This window comes from Lissotriton helveticus, chromosome 4_1 (assembly GCF_964261635.1).
Source record: "Lissotriton helveticus chromosome 4_1, aLisHel1.1, whole genome shotgun sequence".
In the NCBI taxonomy this organism is placed as follows: Eukaryota; Metazoa; Chordata; class Amphibia; order Caudata; family Salamandridae; genus Lissotriton; species Lissotriton helveticus.
Window position 1 is genome coordinate 277564197 of NC_136063.1, and position 13321 is coordinate 277577517.

Sequence of the window (13321 nt, forward strand, 5' to 3'; positions counted from 1 at the left end):
CTCAAATAAAAGGGGAGCTGGTTCCACAGTTTTGCTGCGCCCACCACAAAGCTTTTACCGCCACAGCGAGCTTTTTTCACTGGTGGTACTCTCACTAATTTTTGAGCTGATGAGCGCAAAGGTCTAGTTGGTAAATACCATTGAAGTTGGTCCTGTAAGGTAGCGTGGTCCCTCGTTCTGAAGTGACTTAAAGACAAGGCACATGGATTTGAAGTGTACTCGTTGTCTCACAGGCAACCAGTGAAGTTTGCGGATTTCACTAGAGATATGCCAGACATAATGTTCCTGCCCACGTGTTAAATCCAGAACACTCAGAACTGGTGATTTAAACACTTAACTTATAAGTCCTTTTTAACATTGGCACAGGCACATATGCTTCCTGGATCTACCTACCCTAGCATATAAGACAAGTCACGAAATGCCTCATTAAAATACATTTGAGCATAAAGAGAAATAAACTACAAAGAAGAAACGCTTTTCTATCACTATGTTACAGTTAGCCTTTATTTTATCTGCATTGGTGCTGGGACAGGTCTTGTGCAACATGCACATTTCAATCTGCACGGCTGATATCGCCGGGAGGTTATTGTGTCTTTTCAAATAAGAATCTACAATTTATTTTATTTCCTTGCGAGTTACCCAACGCTTGCAAACCTTAATTGAATATGCTTCTAATTCTTTTGGAGCATGTGCAAGTGTTGTAAGAAATACAACGTTTCATTATTCTTTATCCACTTGCATTGTGTTCATTGTTAAATGTATAAAGGCAACATTTTTACCAAATGCACAATTCTCTGATTGTATGTTGATTTGCTGATGGCTGCTTTCAAGTCTTCAGCTTACAAAAGGGCAGTTAGACGCGTTATATGAAACCTGAAAAATATATATCCAAGTGTCTTTGGTCAGCAGATAAAAAGTTTCTATTTAAGGAATACAAAGTCCAAATAGAATTAAAAAAAGATACTCTGGGGCTTAATGGATGTTTTTAGTTACGTTTACAAAACGATTTTAAAATGGCAAACCAGTTAATGCTCTTAATTTGAATGAAGTAAAAAATAGTGTAGAACTGTACTGTCATTTTAATCAGGATCACAAGCTGTTTCTTTGAGAAAGGATGATTTTAACTTAACAATCAGTTTCAGATGATGTGCCCCAATCAAAATACAAGAGTACTGGTGGATTTATTCAACCGCTCCCTCAGTAGTATAGATGCCTATTTTTGCATAGAAACATTGTATTGCAAGTATAAAGTACATGCACAAGATGATGAAACATCAAGTCACACAGGGTGAAAAATATAAAAAAACAAAAAGATAGTATGAAGCATGAGCTCCTCATAAAATAAACAGTGGTTTTGGCTATATACAGACAAGTGTGAAATCGAAATAAGAAAATATTGAACGCTATATACAGAATTTACTGAGAGGAATGCTAAAATGTACAATGTTTAGGTGGTATGACGGGAGCATATATACTGAATTCCCAAGGAGGTAGTAATTTTCATCTTGTGGAAGTGTAAGGGGGAGAAAATAAAGAAAATAGGCTGTGGTAAAAAGGAGGAGATGTATATTAAATCAAATATTACGCAGTGCTACAACTGGTAAAGGTACATCAAATTGGAATGTGTTATTACTCTGTGGCCGTAAAGCTTGGCAGCCATTTTGGACTGTATAAAAACATCTCATGAGAAACATACATCTCAAAAACTGCCCTTTCACCGGCGTGTGCAGCTTTCTGGCCAATAAGAAATAATTAAGTTTGAGACATTATAAGAGCTGCATGCTCCTCCATTAGTCCCACTGTTAAGTAAATACTTATTTATAAAACCTGAACATGCTTTTTTGGCTGCTCATGCAGTGCTCGGCCTATAAATACAACGCAGCCAAACCACTGGCCAAGAGCCAACGCTCATGTTGAACGTGGCAGCAACATGGTTCCTGTGCTCGCAAACTCAAAAATACCTACAGAGTCTAACACAAACATGTCATTTCCCTGTCATACTGCGAGGCATTGCACCGCGTGAAAAGAGAAGCAAAACTGTTTCCAAACCAACATGGCTACATGTGATATTAAAGTAAGAATTGAATGTCCTTTCTGTAATGGCCTTCAGTGTCCACTAATGAAACACAAAAATATGAGCAAATATAGATTAGTCAATAAATGCATGTGGCTGGCCATTGAGCAAAGATTGGAGAATCCGTGCCATAAAGCAAATCATGGATCCCAAAGGTCTTCTAATGAAGAGAAGGACAGTCCCAGCCAGCTCACACTTCCCAATGAGTATTTAGGTAAAAATAAACTACTTGGAGGCAAGCAATGATTACTCTTACAGGTACCTATCGCAACAGATTCTCTGTAATTGTGAACCACAACAAGAAAAGACAATAAGTCTATTTCAATAGCTCTACAGCAAAGAGGACACATGTATTCGTTTTTTCGAAGATTTATGCAGCCAATGACTTAATACAATTGGATTGATTTGAGAATAGACTGGATGGAAGAGGTAGTGTTCCATCCCTCCCTCCCCTAAATAAAAGGTCTGTTCCAATTCACTAATAAAGTTCTCTCTCTCAGTTGCAAGAAATCAGATAAAATGGCCGAAAAACACACAAAATGGTCTGTGGCAACTACAGTATCATCGAGTTGCACATCTATTCTCTTTGCGACTTATTGATAACACGCACCACCAATATTATATCAGCCACATGTCAGTAAGTAAGGTATTTTCATTAAATATTGTACATACAGGTCTCATACCAATCTGTTGCTTCTGGGTAAGATTATAGAATTGGACAAAGAAAAGCATTCACAACACACACACTACCTCGAAAAAGGCCAGTTTTCAAAAATGAGATATGCTTATGTGCGAGACAATATAAAAGTCATGGGTTCCTCTTTTACTCCCACTTTAATATCTTTTTTTCCCTATATATATTGAACACTTTATTTTGGTTGTGCGCACAGCTTTGGGGCCTACAATTACGATGCAGCCACTCCTACATTGAACACAGCCTTTGAGCACACAAACATATAAATTGTGCAAAAAATAAATAATTTCACTGTTGGCCTTTTCAGATAGTGTATGACTGACTATGTTTGCAGTGTCTAATTAACGCATTTATCAATTAACCCAACTTATAATATTGGTATATAATTCACTCCCACCGAGGTAATTAAATAAAATGTAAAAAGGACACACACCATGTATTGTGGAACCGTACCGATGCAAATATAAGGGGATTGACATTAGAAGGAAGCAGCAATGATGTACTCAAAATGGCTGTAATATTGTAGAGAGTGAGGGTGATGGGGGTGGGGAAGGGGGTTAATGCCTGCGTTTTCGACTATCTGAACCAGCCAAGATAAAAGTCACCCTCAGGTGCACAGGTCAACATTCGAGCACCTCGAGGATACGGTCACACCAGCAGTGATTCCTGCATCTGAAACATTACTGTCACAGCTATGGCAGAGTGGATCCAGCCCGCAGGGAAGATGGCAAGCAGGATACATTTGTTTCCTATAAAATCGAATAAAGACCCCCAGTTTCAAGTCAAATTAAGATTCCGACTGCCTGTAAATATACAAAATAAACCTGACTCGGATACCCCAGGCGCTCTTTGAAAGCTCGAAATGCAAGATTTGACGGGCAGCAGCCCAGACTCCGAGCTCGTCCTCACTTACCGAAGTTGCAGCCCTCCCGAGCTCTTTGGGGAGTCCCAGAATCCATCCCCGGAGGGGGGAGACGGTCCGGTTTGTGAAAAGAGACCCTCCGCCGCTCTGCACCGAGCTGCTCTGCCAGGCTCCATGTGCTCGGAGCACGCGCTCGCCTCGGCGGAGAGCTCCGAGCCCAGGGCTGTGACATCACTGCAGGCACACGCGCGCACACACACACACACGCGCTCACTCTAGCACACACCCCCTCGCAGGCTGCAGCAGTGTGGCTCGCGCTCAGAGGCAGACAGCTACGTCGGCTGGGGGCTCGCCCTTGCAGGGCTGCCTCTTCGGTGCAGGGATGAGGACGGAAGCATCTAATGCTCGGCGCTTCTGGCAACTCTGAAAAGGACGGCTTTGCCAACTTATCTCCAGCTTCTTCGGCCTCAGCGCATCAGCTGGGCTCAGCCCTTTGGCACACGCGGTCCTGCAAGACCCTGTCACATGACATGAACCAGGCAGGCTTCAAGTAAACAGGGCTTCCCAAAGAGGGCTGAGACACGCTTTCTAAAGGTTCCCGATGACTGACAATCAGTCTTAATAAAGATATGGTTTGTAAACCTGTCAACACACTCTCCTGAAAAGCAACATAGTTCCAAAGACTGAAAAACATCACCTTATTTGAAAACCAGCATCACCTTCCTAAAATCGTTTATCCATTCACTTTAATGGGATCACACTTTTAAATGTCAGAACTCACCGTCATTCACGAGGCAACAGGTTGACAGCTAGATTTAGGTCTAAAAGTGCGCCAACAGTTCTCCACGTTATTGCACTGTTTGGTTGTCGTCTTCCTCCATCTTAATTGTTAGTAGAGTTTTTAAACTAAATCACACTAGGTGCTCTATTGGGTGTTTTGGGGCAAAATCTCCAATTTCTGGAGAAGACGCTAAATCTGGTGGAGAATACTCTAGCTGAATTTCCTCAAATCTAATACTGCCACAGTAGAGCAAATTCCTCCTGTGGATAGTCCATTGAATTAAGAGTTTCTTCCAGAAATTATAGGTCATTCCCATTCAACTTTAGTTCAGGACAAATAATCTAGAGAGGGAGCGACAGGTCTGTGATTGCTGAACATCTTTGAGAGATATCTGTACTTGTCTTACAATGTCATGTTTCAGGTGAAGTTACTGTCAGAATATGACATTTAAACCTTTTGCTTCCTATAAGAGACATAACCAGTGCTTTAAATGGGCCGATACTGCCCGGTACGGAGTACCAGCACTTTTTTATTTTGAGACAAAGAGTACTGGCACTTCCCAAGAGAAATGCAATACTTTTAATTGGAGAGTACCAGCACTTCTCAGAAACAAGCAGGTACTCTGGCACAGACTACCTGCACTTCTATTTTTCTATTTTAAGCACTGGACATAACAGTGGCAGAGTCCCCATCGAAAATGTGCTTAAAGCATTTTTAAATGCAATGATAGAGTTGTCAGTCAAGCAACTGCCAAGACATGGGTAAGAACAAATCAGCCCTGTCTTTCTGAGGTCAGTACAAAGCACGAGCACTATTAAGCCTCAGGGGCATGCACTACACTTTGTATCACCTATGGTTAAAGAGGCTCACTAAGCCGTCCCTTCTAAGGACCCCAAACACCGGCTGCAGGCCGGAACCCCAACAACTTAAAAACTGATGACCCCTCTCAGTGGCAGTCTACCTAAAGACACTGAATGGTAGGATGCAAACCTTGTTTTACTCCTTTTGTAGACAAGTCTCCTATTAAACTGCTGCTCAATGGCAATGATTTAGAGTGCTGACTTGAACCGTGCTCTGTCCTGGTAGCACTTACGAAAAATAAGCCAAACTGGAACTTAGGAGGGAGCTTGAAATGCACAGTCTCGCTGCCGGTCATGGCGCGGAATACCAGAGATCGTAGTCATACATGGATAACAGGGTGAGTGGGTTGCACATTTTTTTGGGTTCGGAAGAGGGAGGCACATAAATAGTTTTAGCATGAGTTGAAATCAGGGTGATATGTTTTGGTATCAGAGAGCACTTAACATTGGAGTGTGGTAATGGGAAAATCAGAGAAATGGGTTTTGTTTTTAGAAAACAGAGAACACATTGTATCACGGGGTAGAAAAAGGAGGTTGAGTTATGCATCAATGCTTTTATTTTTAATTTTAAATGTTTATTTTTATGTGCATATTCAGGATTATTCTTGTCAACTCATGAGCTTTATTGATTTACTTATGTTTTAGACCCCTGACGAAGGGCTCAGTAGCCCGAAATGCATTGGGTAGATACCCACACGGTTTCCAAGGATATATATTGGACTCTGACATGCTACAGTTAAAGGCCTGGATTGGCATTTCTGTAGAAACACAAGTAAGGAATGAAACTATTGTTGTATAAACATCGAATAACTTCTGGTACAGATATGGTTTACTATGGATTAAATGGGTTAAAATTCGGTTTCTGTTTGCAGAATTTTTGAAATTTTGCAATTGAATGTTTGCAGAGTTCTAGCGGCTTGATACTGGGTGGTGACCACCTTCCAGGTTGACGTTGTCTGCCTAAAGTGCCATCATTATAACAGAGGACTTGTAGGGGTGGAACGCTCTTGGTACTCACGCAATATGTGGCAAAAATGTTAAGGTCTCAAACTTATTTTGCATGGGGACCTATGCATTTGCATTATGTCTCTGTAGAGCTGGACAGGAATGCTACAGATCCTATGAAAAAAGTATGAAGGAACAATAGAAAAAAACGAATTTAAGTTCAAATAATGCTTGAAAATGAGCAAAATGCTAATTTGTTTTAAAAAGGACATTTGTTTGAATTATTTAGTTAACATTTTTCTCATTTCTTCTATCACTTTACTCATCTTTACTGTTAATCCCAACAGAAATGCTAAAACCAACCCTTGATCTCATCTTAATCCTTACAGTAGGGCTAACTCCATTAACCCTACCTCTAAAAATTACTCAGACTAACCTTACTTAAAACTTTAAATCATAGCACTACTTTTCACCCTAAGCCTAACTTTCACCTTAAACGTAACCAGAACTCTATCTCTACCCTTAACTGACACTGTAACATTAACCTTTTCACTTATGCTTATTTTTGACTTACCGCTAAATGTAACTATCAAGCTAACTCTAACCCCTTTCCGCTCACCTTTCACCCTAAGCCTAACTTTCACCTTAAACGTAACCAGAACTCTATCTCTACACTTAACTGATACTATAACACTAACCTTTTCACTTATGCTTATTTTTTATTTACCATAAAATTTAATTATCAAGCTAATTCTACCCCCTACCTACTCACCTTTGATTTGCACTTATCATCCTTCTGATGGTAGTTTTCCTATGAACTACTTCCAGCTTTTGGGTTTTTGGTTAGAATTGCAGACAACATCAATCGAATGACTCACATTAATGACCGACTACCAATAACACACTATATTTCAGTACTTAGAATAATTCAGCTTGTGGTGTGCGCTACATGAATAACCAATATTGATATTATTCTGCCTCTGCCTAGAATCTGGTGTGTATAGATTTTCATGGCTAAGTGTTTTTCTAATTTAACTGACAGTGTAGGACCAAATTGAGCAACAAGGTTGACTAAATTATGCATTAAGAAAAATAAAATTATTTATGTTTCATAATGCAGCACTTTCTAAAGAGGAATTATCTGACTACCATTTTAACACATTTTAATACTGTCTGGATAAAGATTCGCGCAATTGGAGCCAGTTTTTTTAACCACACCAACCAGCTACTAAAAAAGTCAGCAGTCAACTTTTTTAAAGGGGTTGTGACTCCATGGCACTGTATGTGGCACTTTTTTGTAACGTTTGCTTCATTTGAACTGGAACCAAATGTGTTTTGTTCACATTTCTAATTGATTAGAGAAAAGAAAGAATGCACAGCTAGTGCTAAATCCATGAAAATAATATATGAAATGCTATCCCATTTCAAAAAACGTGATTATTAAGAAGACTTATAAATGCAAAAAGGAAGGCTCTTTTAAAGAACACGTCAGATTTATTTAAATCTAACACTGAAAAAGCAAGTATACTCAGTCTCAGTAGACTAAAATCATTGAAACACTAACACATTATTCACAAAAAAGTAATTTGTTATACGATGTTATTAGAAAGCAGGGGCAGCTTCTATTAGCTGGGTACACGCTAAGAGAAGTGACAATTTAAAAAGATGTGGAGAAATACCTATTAGCAGCCCATTTTAAGGAATGACACAATTCAGATTATATCTTATTGAAGTTGGTATTTATTAACAGAAGTGATATCAAGAGGTGGGATTAGAGAATTAAAATTAAGACACATGGAATCACATCTCATAGCTTCTTTGGCACCTTGAAACTGTATGGTTTTAATTCTGATGAAGGCCTACTTTAATTTACATAGATATTTTTACTGCTCAGGGCAATTTATTTATGCAATCATGTTATTAAGGCCATTGCTCTCATATACTGTATCAAGATTACATCAATACATTTTCCCATATTTGGATTCCTGAGTTTAATAATGCTACTTATAACATTTGATTATAGTTTTAATCTGTTGTGATAACTACTACTATGGATTGATTTGCATTGGGATATCATGGAGTAATATCAAAGATGGTAAATTGTATTATATGAGGACTGATGTAATTGAATGACTATGTGTAACCTTTATTACTTTTAGAATCATTATAGATTATTTTTGTGTTTAGTATGTAATTTTTGTATGATGATTTTTGTACCATGTACAAAGAATAACAGAAAAGCTATTTGTAGCCAATGTTCCCTCTAATTCTTTTCCTCTGTGTGCGGCAGTTTAGGGTCTCTGTGCGCTGCAGCCATGGCTATGTGCGCCAGGAACCAGACCGCGCGTGTCTGCAGCGCCAAATATCCCTCCAAACTTTTGTTTAAGAAACTGAAAAGACGGTGCATTTCCACACACACAGCGCCACGTTAAGGGTCTTCAGGCAGATTTGCAATTTGGATACACAGAAGCTTATGTTTGTTTAAATCTGCTGAGTAAAGGTAACCATGGTTATGGAATGAGGCTATGTCATCTAGAAGTGCGTTTATACTTTCGTTTTCTTTCGAGGCAGCTATCATTTTGTCTGGCTGTTGCGCCGCTGCTTTTATACGTCGGTGTGGTTACGTCCTTCTGGGTCCCTTGATTTCTGGCCGTACACCGGCGCTAAAATGTTGCTCATGCACATTCGGCATTGCTGCGGTTTCTCTCCTCTGTCGCTTCCTTTGAAACAACAGCTGTCGCCGCAGCAGGGATGAGAAATCCCTGCCTGTGGTTGGCTAGGGCGGGGGCGGCCGCATGAAGTGAAGGCCTTTGTTTGCTTGCTGTTCCTGGGGCTGCTTTCTGCTTTTAGTGGCCTGCTGGCCAAGAGAGAGGAGTTACAGTGTCACGGGTCCGCGTACAGGGATCTGGTGTTGGCGGATATCTATGGCCTGCCAGCTGCTGTGAGGCATACTGTGGGCGGGGTGGCACCATGTCACCAGAGCTCTGCTGCTACCGACAGCGGCGCAGTTCCTCTTCGTCCCACCTTCACCCTTGGTTCTCTTTTTGGTACTTATCATTCCCTAATCTGCCTGCCTCCGCCCTGGCTTCTGTCTCATTGTCACCTGTCCCACAATTCTCTCTGCTGCCCAACCTCATCTGGCATGCTAATAATAAAAAGAGGAACAATAATGTGTTTTTGTATAGCGCTTCATATACCACGCCTCGTTTAAAATGGACTGGAAATAGCAAGTGATATTATGCAATCAAATAAACTCCAAATGCACGTGGATGTGGGCAGTGAGCGTTTAATTAACTTCCGGGGTGATGCATGGCTACATTGTTCCAGGCCCTCCGTGCTCCATCATCACAGCTATTCCAAGATATCCGCATACTCTTTCTTTCACATAAAGAAAACTCTGTCATTCTAAAAGTATTACTTCTTGTACGTGTGCAAATTCTGAATATTAACACACATATAGTATATACAGTATTGATATCAGAGAGACCTCCCCCCCCCCACCCCCGGGACCAAATTCTGAAATATTTTCAGCCCCACAGGAGTATAGGGGCCGCATCGACTCCCGCAAGACTCCAGCAGGATGGGAAAAACATTATAAAACAAGAATTTGCATAGCATTAGGTCACGCATTTACGACGAGTTTGAGCTACTGGTATTGTAAATGAAAATGCCTTTTATGTATGTGTTGACTTTTAAAAAATAAATAAAAGGCATTGTCATTTTACAATGCTCATAGCTGAAACTCTCAGAAATACGAGACCTATTGCATTGTAAATGCTTTATTAATCTGCTTGACCCACACAAAATACAACAGGGCATCTCCTTACTATTCAAAGGTTCCAGAGCATAATTTTTTTAATACCTAGTAAATCCATTTTATTTTTTCTACCCCTATTTTGATGGCTAGTGCCATGACCCTTTGTATGGCCCCCCTGGACAAATAAAGTCCTCCTGTCATTGACTCGTGCATCCTGTATGATGGGATCTAGTAAACATGTCATGTATTTTTCGAATGGTAATGTTCATTTGACTACTGTCTCCTTGTAATACAGAGATGCTGGTCTCACTGGCATCTACTGATGGGTTGACCTTAGGAGGAGGACCATTAGCGAGGCTTCCCTTGGCCCTGTTTAGGCTCCTACGGAACTGAGGTTGGCCGTGGCTGGAAATCACGTAGGAGGATAATCTGTGTGCTCGTGCAGTGTGGTTAAAAAAGCACATAGGTGAACTGATGTCATTTTGTGTGCGTGCTTCTTTCTGGGTGGGTGCAACTACCTCCACGAGCTTAGAAGCACATTCCTACCACCCTTACTTGAGGGCAAATAAATAGCTGGTCACAGAAACCTGCTCCAATCCTCTTTCCTGCTGGTGAGGCCATCGTAGCCACCCTGTCTCCCTGCCACTGTAGGTCCTGGGGCGTGCCGTGATGGGTGCAGGGGAGGTCTTTTCAAAGGCATTTTTCAAGCTATGTGAGCAGCTGATGGGATCGCAAAAATAACTTCGAAGGGTGGCAGGGTGTGAAGCATGCCAGAGTTGTCAATCTTTCCCCTTCTTTGTATGGCTGATAATAGTGCTGTAGATGCCACAGCTTCTGTGAGGTTGGGTGAGGGATTAAATTATAACCCCTTGTTTGCGCCTGGGGGGAGGACTTCACTGCACCCTAGGACAGGACAGACGTGCCAGCAGGGTCCCCTCCTCACTGAGGTCAAAATGTATTGTTGTCCTATATTCTGAAGATGACCACAATCTGTTCCTGGAGTTCTCTTAATTTAGTTAAACCAATCTTGTCTTGAACAAAAAAATATGTGTCGTAAATGTTTAAGCCCTCTATGCATCATAGGGCTTGCAGGGAAGAATGCCTTCTCCAGGTAATTGTTTGTGTGGTAATTTAGTCTGGCTGGAGGCTGCAGCCCAGCCGGAGGCCCCGAGTGCAGGGTCGCCGAGTTACTTGTCCTCTTATGGGTTAGTTGGATTTCCTCAAACCAAAATGTGGTGGAAGATGCACACGGGCTGCAATTAACAAGAACACTTACTCAATGGCCCACAATCAGCCCCGCAGCTGTGCACAATTAAGAGAAGAAAAGCACAGTGTCAAACACAGAGTGTGCTAAAGCACACGTCATGTTTGAAACTCTGTTTTTCTTTTCTTAACAGTGCACACCTGCGGGGCTGATTGTGGGCCTTTGAGTTAGTATTCATACTAATTGCAGCGCACACGGGCGGCAATTAATATGAATACTAACTTAATGGCTCACAATCAGTCCGGCAGCAGTGCACTGTAAGGAAAGGAATGCAGAAAGTGCAAGGGCCATTTTCACGTGAACGCACGCCCTACCAAAACCCACTTATCTGCCGCTCCATCATGTTCTTCTTGTCTCTAGGCTCCAGCAAACAGAAAATGACTGGTTTTCGCGCCACTCGCATTTTAAAAGCGGCGGCACGAATGGTCTCAGGATGTGCGCGTTAAATAATGAGCACTGCACGCTTGGGGTGCCTTCAATGCGCGCGCGCCCGGGCGCGCAGGTTATTGGGAACAGTGTTTGTAGCTATTGTATGGCATTACCATACCTACACGAGAAGATGTATTCTACGAATGAACTTTGAATGTTATCACAATTTACATGTACCTGATATGAACCCATGTAAGCTACACAATAATTGACTTGGTTTCTCACCTATCATTGCAAAATCATACTGGAATTGCACCAATATTGTAACTGTTGGTAGCTGTGATTACTTTTGCCATTGATAACTAAGCACTGTGAGTTGTAGCTTTTGTCCCTACAAAGCCCATTCATTTGAGAGAAACCTTGGTATGTTGGTTGCTGCCATCACTCACTTTCTTCACCTAGCACATTTCTAAACATTTATACAGAACGTTTACTCTAGTATTATGGTGCTGTTATTCCAAGGAAGATATGAGACAGTGCGTTTGTTGGCACTACCTGTGTGGCTGAAATTTGGGCCCTCTGTGGTCTCCGGTGTTGGTGATATTTTGGTAGTCATCATCCAAATAATTTGTTTTAATTTGATTTCTGCCCCTCAATTCAAATTGATCCTGGGCATGTTATGGTTGGCCCTGTATAATCCTCCTAATGATTGGGTAGCTAGGACTTTGGAATTGAATTCTGATTATTGTAGCAACCATTGTTCTGATAATGAATAATAGTCCTATAGTTGCCCTTTCAAGTAACTAGTAGACGTTGTGAAATCTGACATAATTAGCTGTGTAACCTCTTTACCGAGTTGTTATAAAAGATTTAATGATGTGCTTAATAAACAAGCAAGCAAGTAGATTACCTCCACATAGTGATTATGATTGCAAGGCAGAGTTAGAACCTGAAGCACCAATACCCTTGCTGTCGAGTGTATGTACTTACAAAGGATGAGACAGAACATCTTAGGTTTCTTCCACTCTAATTTTTGTAACCACGAAAGGGAGTGGAATTGAGATCATTTATTGATTACAGAGCACTCAGAGTTACTATAAATAATAGATATCCATTACCTTTGATATCTGTTCTGTTAGATCAGATCAAACATTGAAAATGTTTTACAGATCTGGACCTCAGAGGAGCCTATCATTTGCTCAGAGGTCGAGAGGGCACTGAGTGAAAGACCACATTCCGCGCTAAATTTGTTTATTTGAGAACCAGGTCTTGCCCTTCGGATTCTGATACCCCAGCTACCTTTCAATATTGATGAGGTTGTAAGGGGGGTCTTGAAAATGTTCTGTGTTGTGCTCCTAGATAATATTTTGATTAACTCTGATTCCTTGGAAACACGTACAACATGTTAAGGTAGTTCTGGTGAGGTTAAGAGGATATTACCGCTGTGTGCAAACCACCATTGTACCTGTCAGATCCAGATTTCTGAGTAAGCCTTGTCTACAAGAAGCGATATGGTGAAAGATGGTTTCCTGCTGAAACCTATATTTCGAAAAAACAAACCAGCAGTGGCGGCTGTTAAGTTAAGGAGGCATGGGACGGAGAGGACACACATGCACACTCACAGCCATGTATTCACATGTGCGCACACACAAACACATTCATTCACAACACTCATTACCAAACATTCATACATACATGCACACACGTACCAAACA

General features: G+C 41.1%; 1 long non-coding RNA gene across 2 annotated transcripts in view; it reads right to left on the bottom strand.

The window, feature by feature from the left end:
- LOC144827128 (uncharacterized) overlaps window positions 1–13321 on the bottom strand; it is a 647768-nt gene that overhangs the window by 508216 nt on the left and 126231 nt on the right. Inside the window, exon 1 of one of the 2 annotated variants that reach the window (XR_013610036.1) lies at window positions 3682–4043. The exons of the other annotated variant lie outside the window; for it this stretch is intronic. This is a non-coding gene — a long non-coding RNA (uncharacterized LOC144827128). Of the gene's footprint in view, window positions 1–3681; window positions 4044–13321 lie in introns of those variants that run through there. 2 annotated transcript variants of the gene reach the window in all.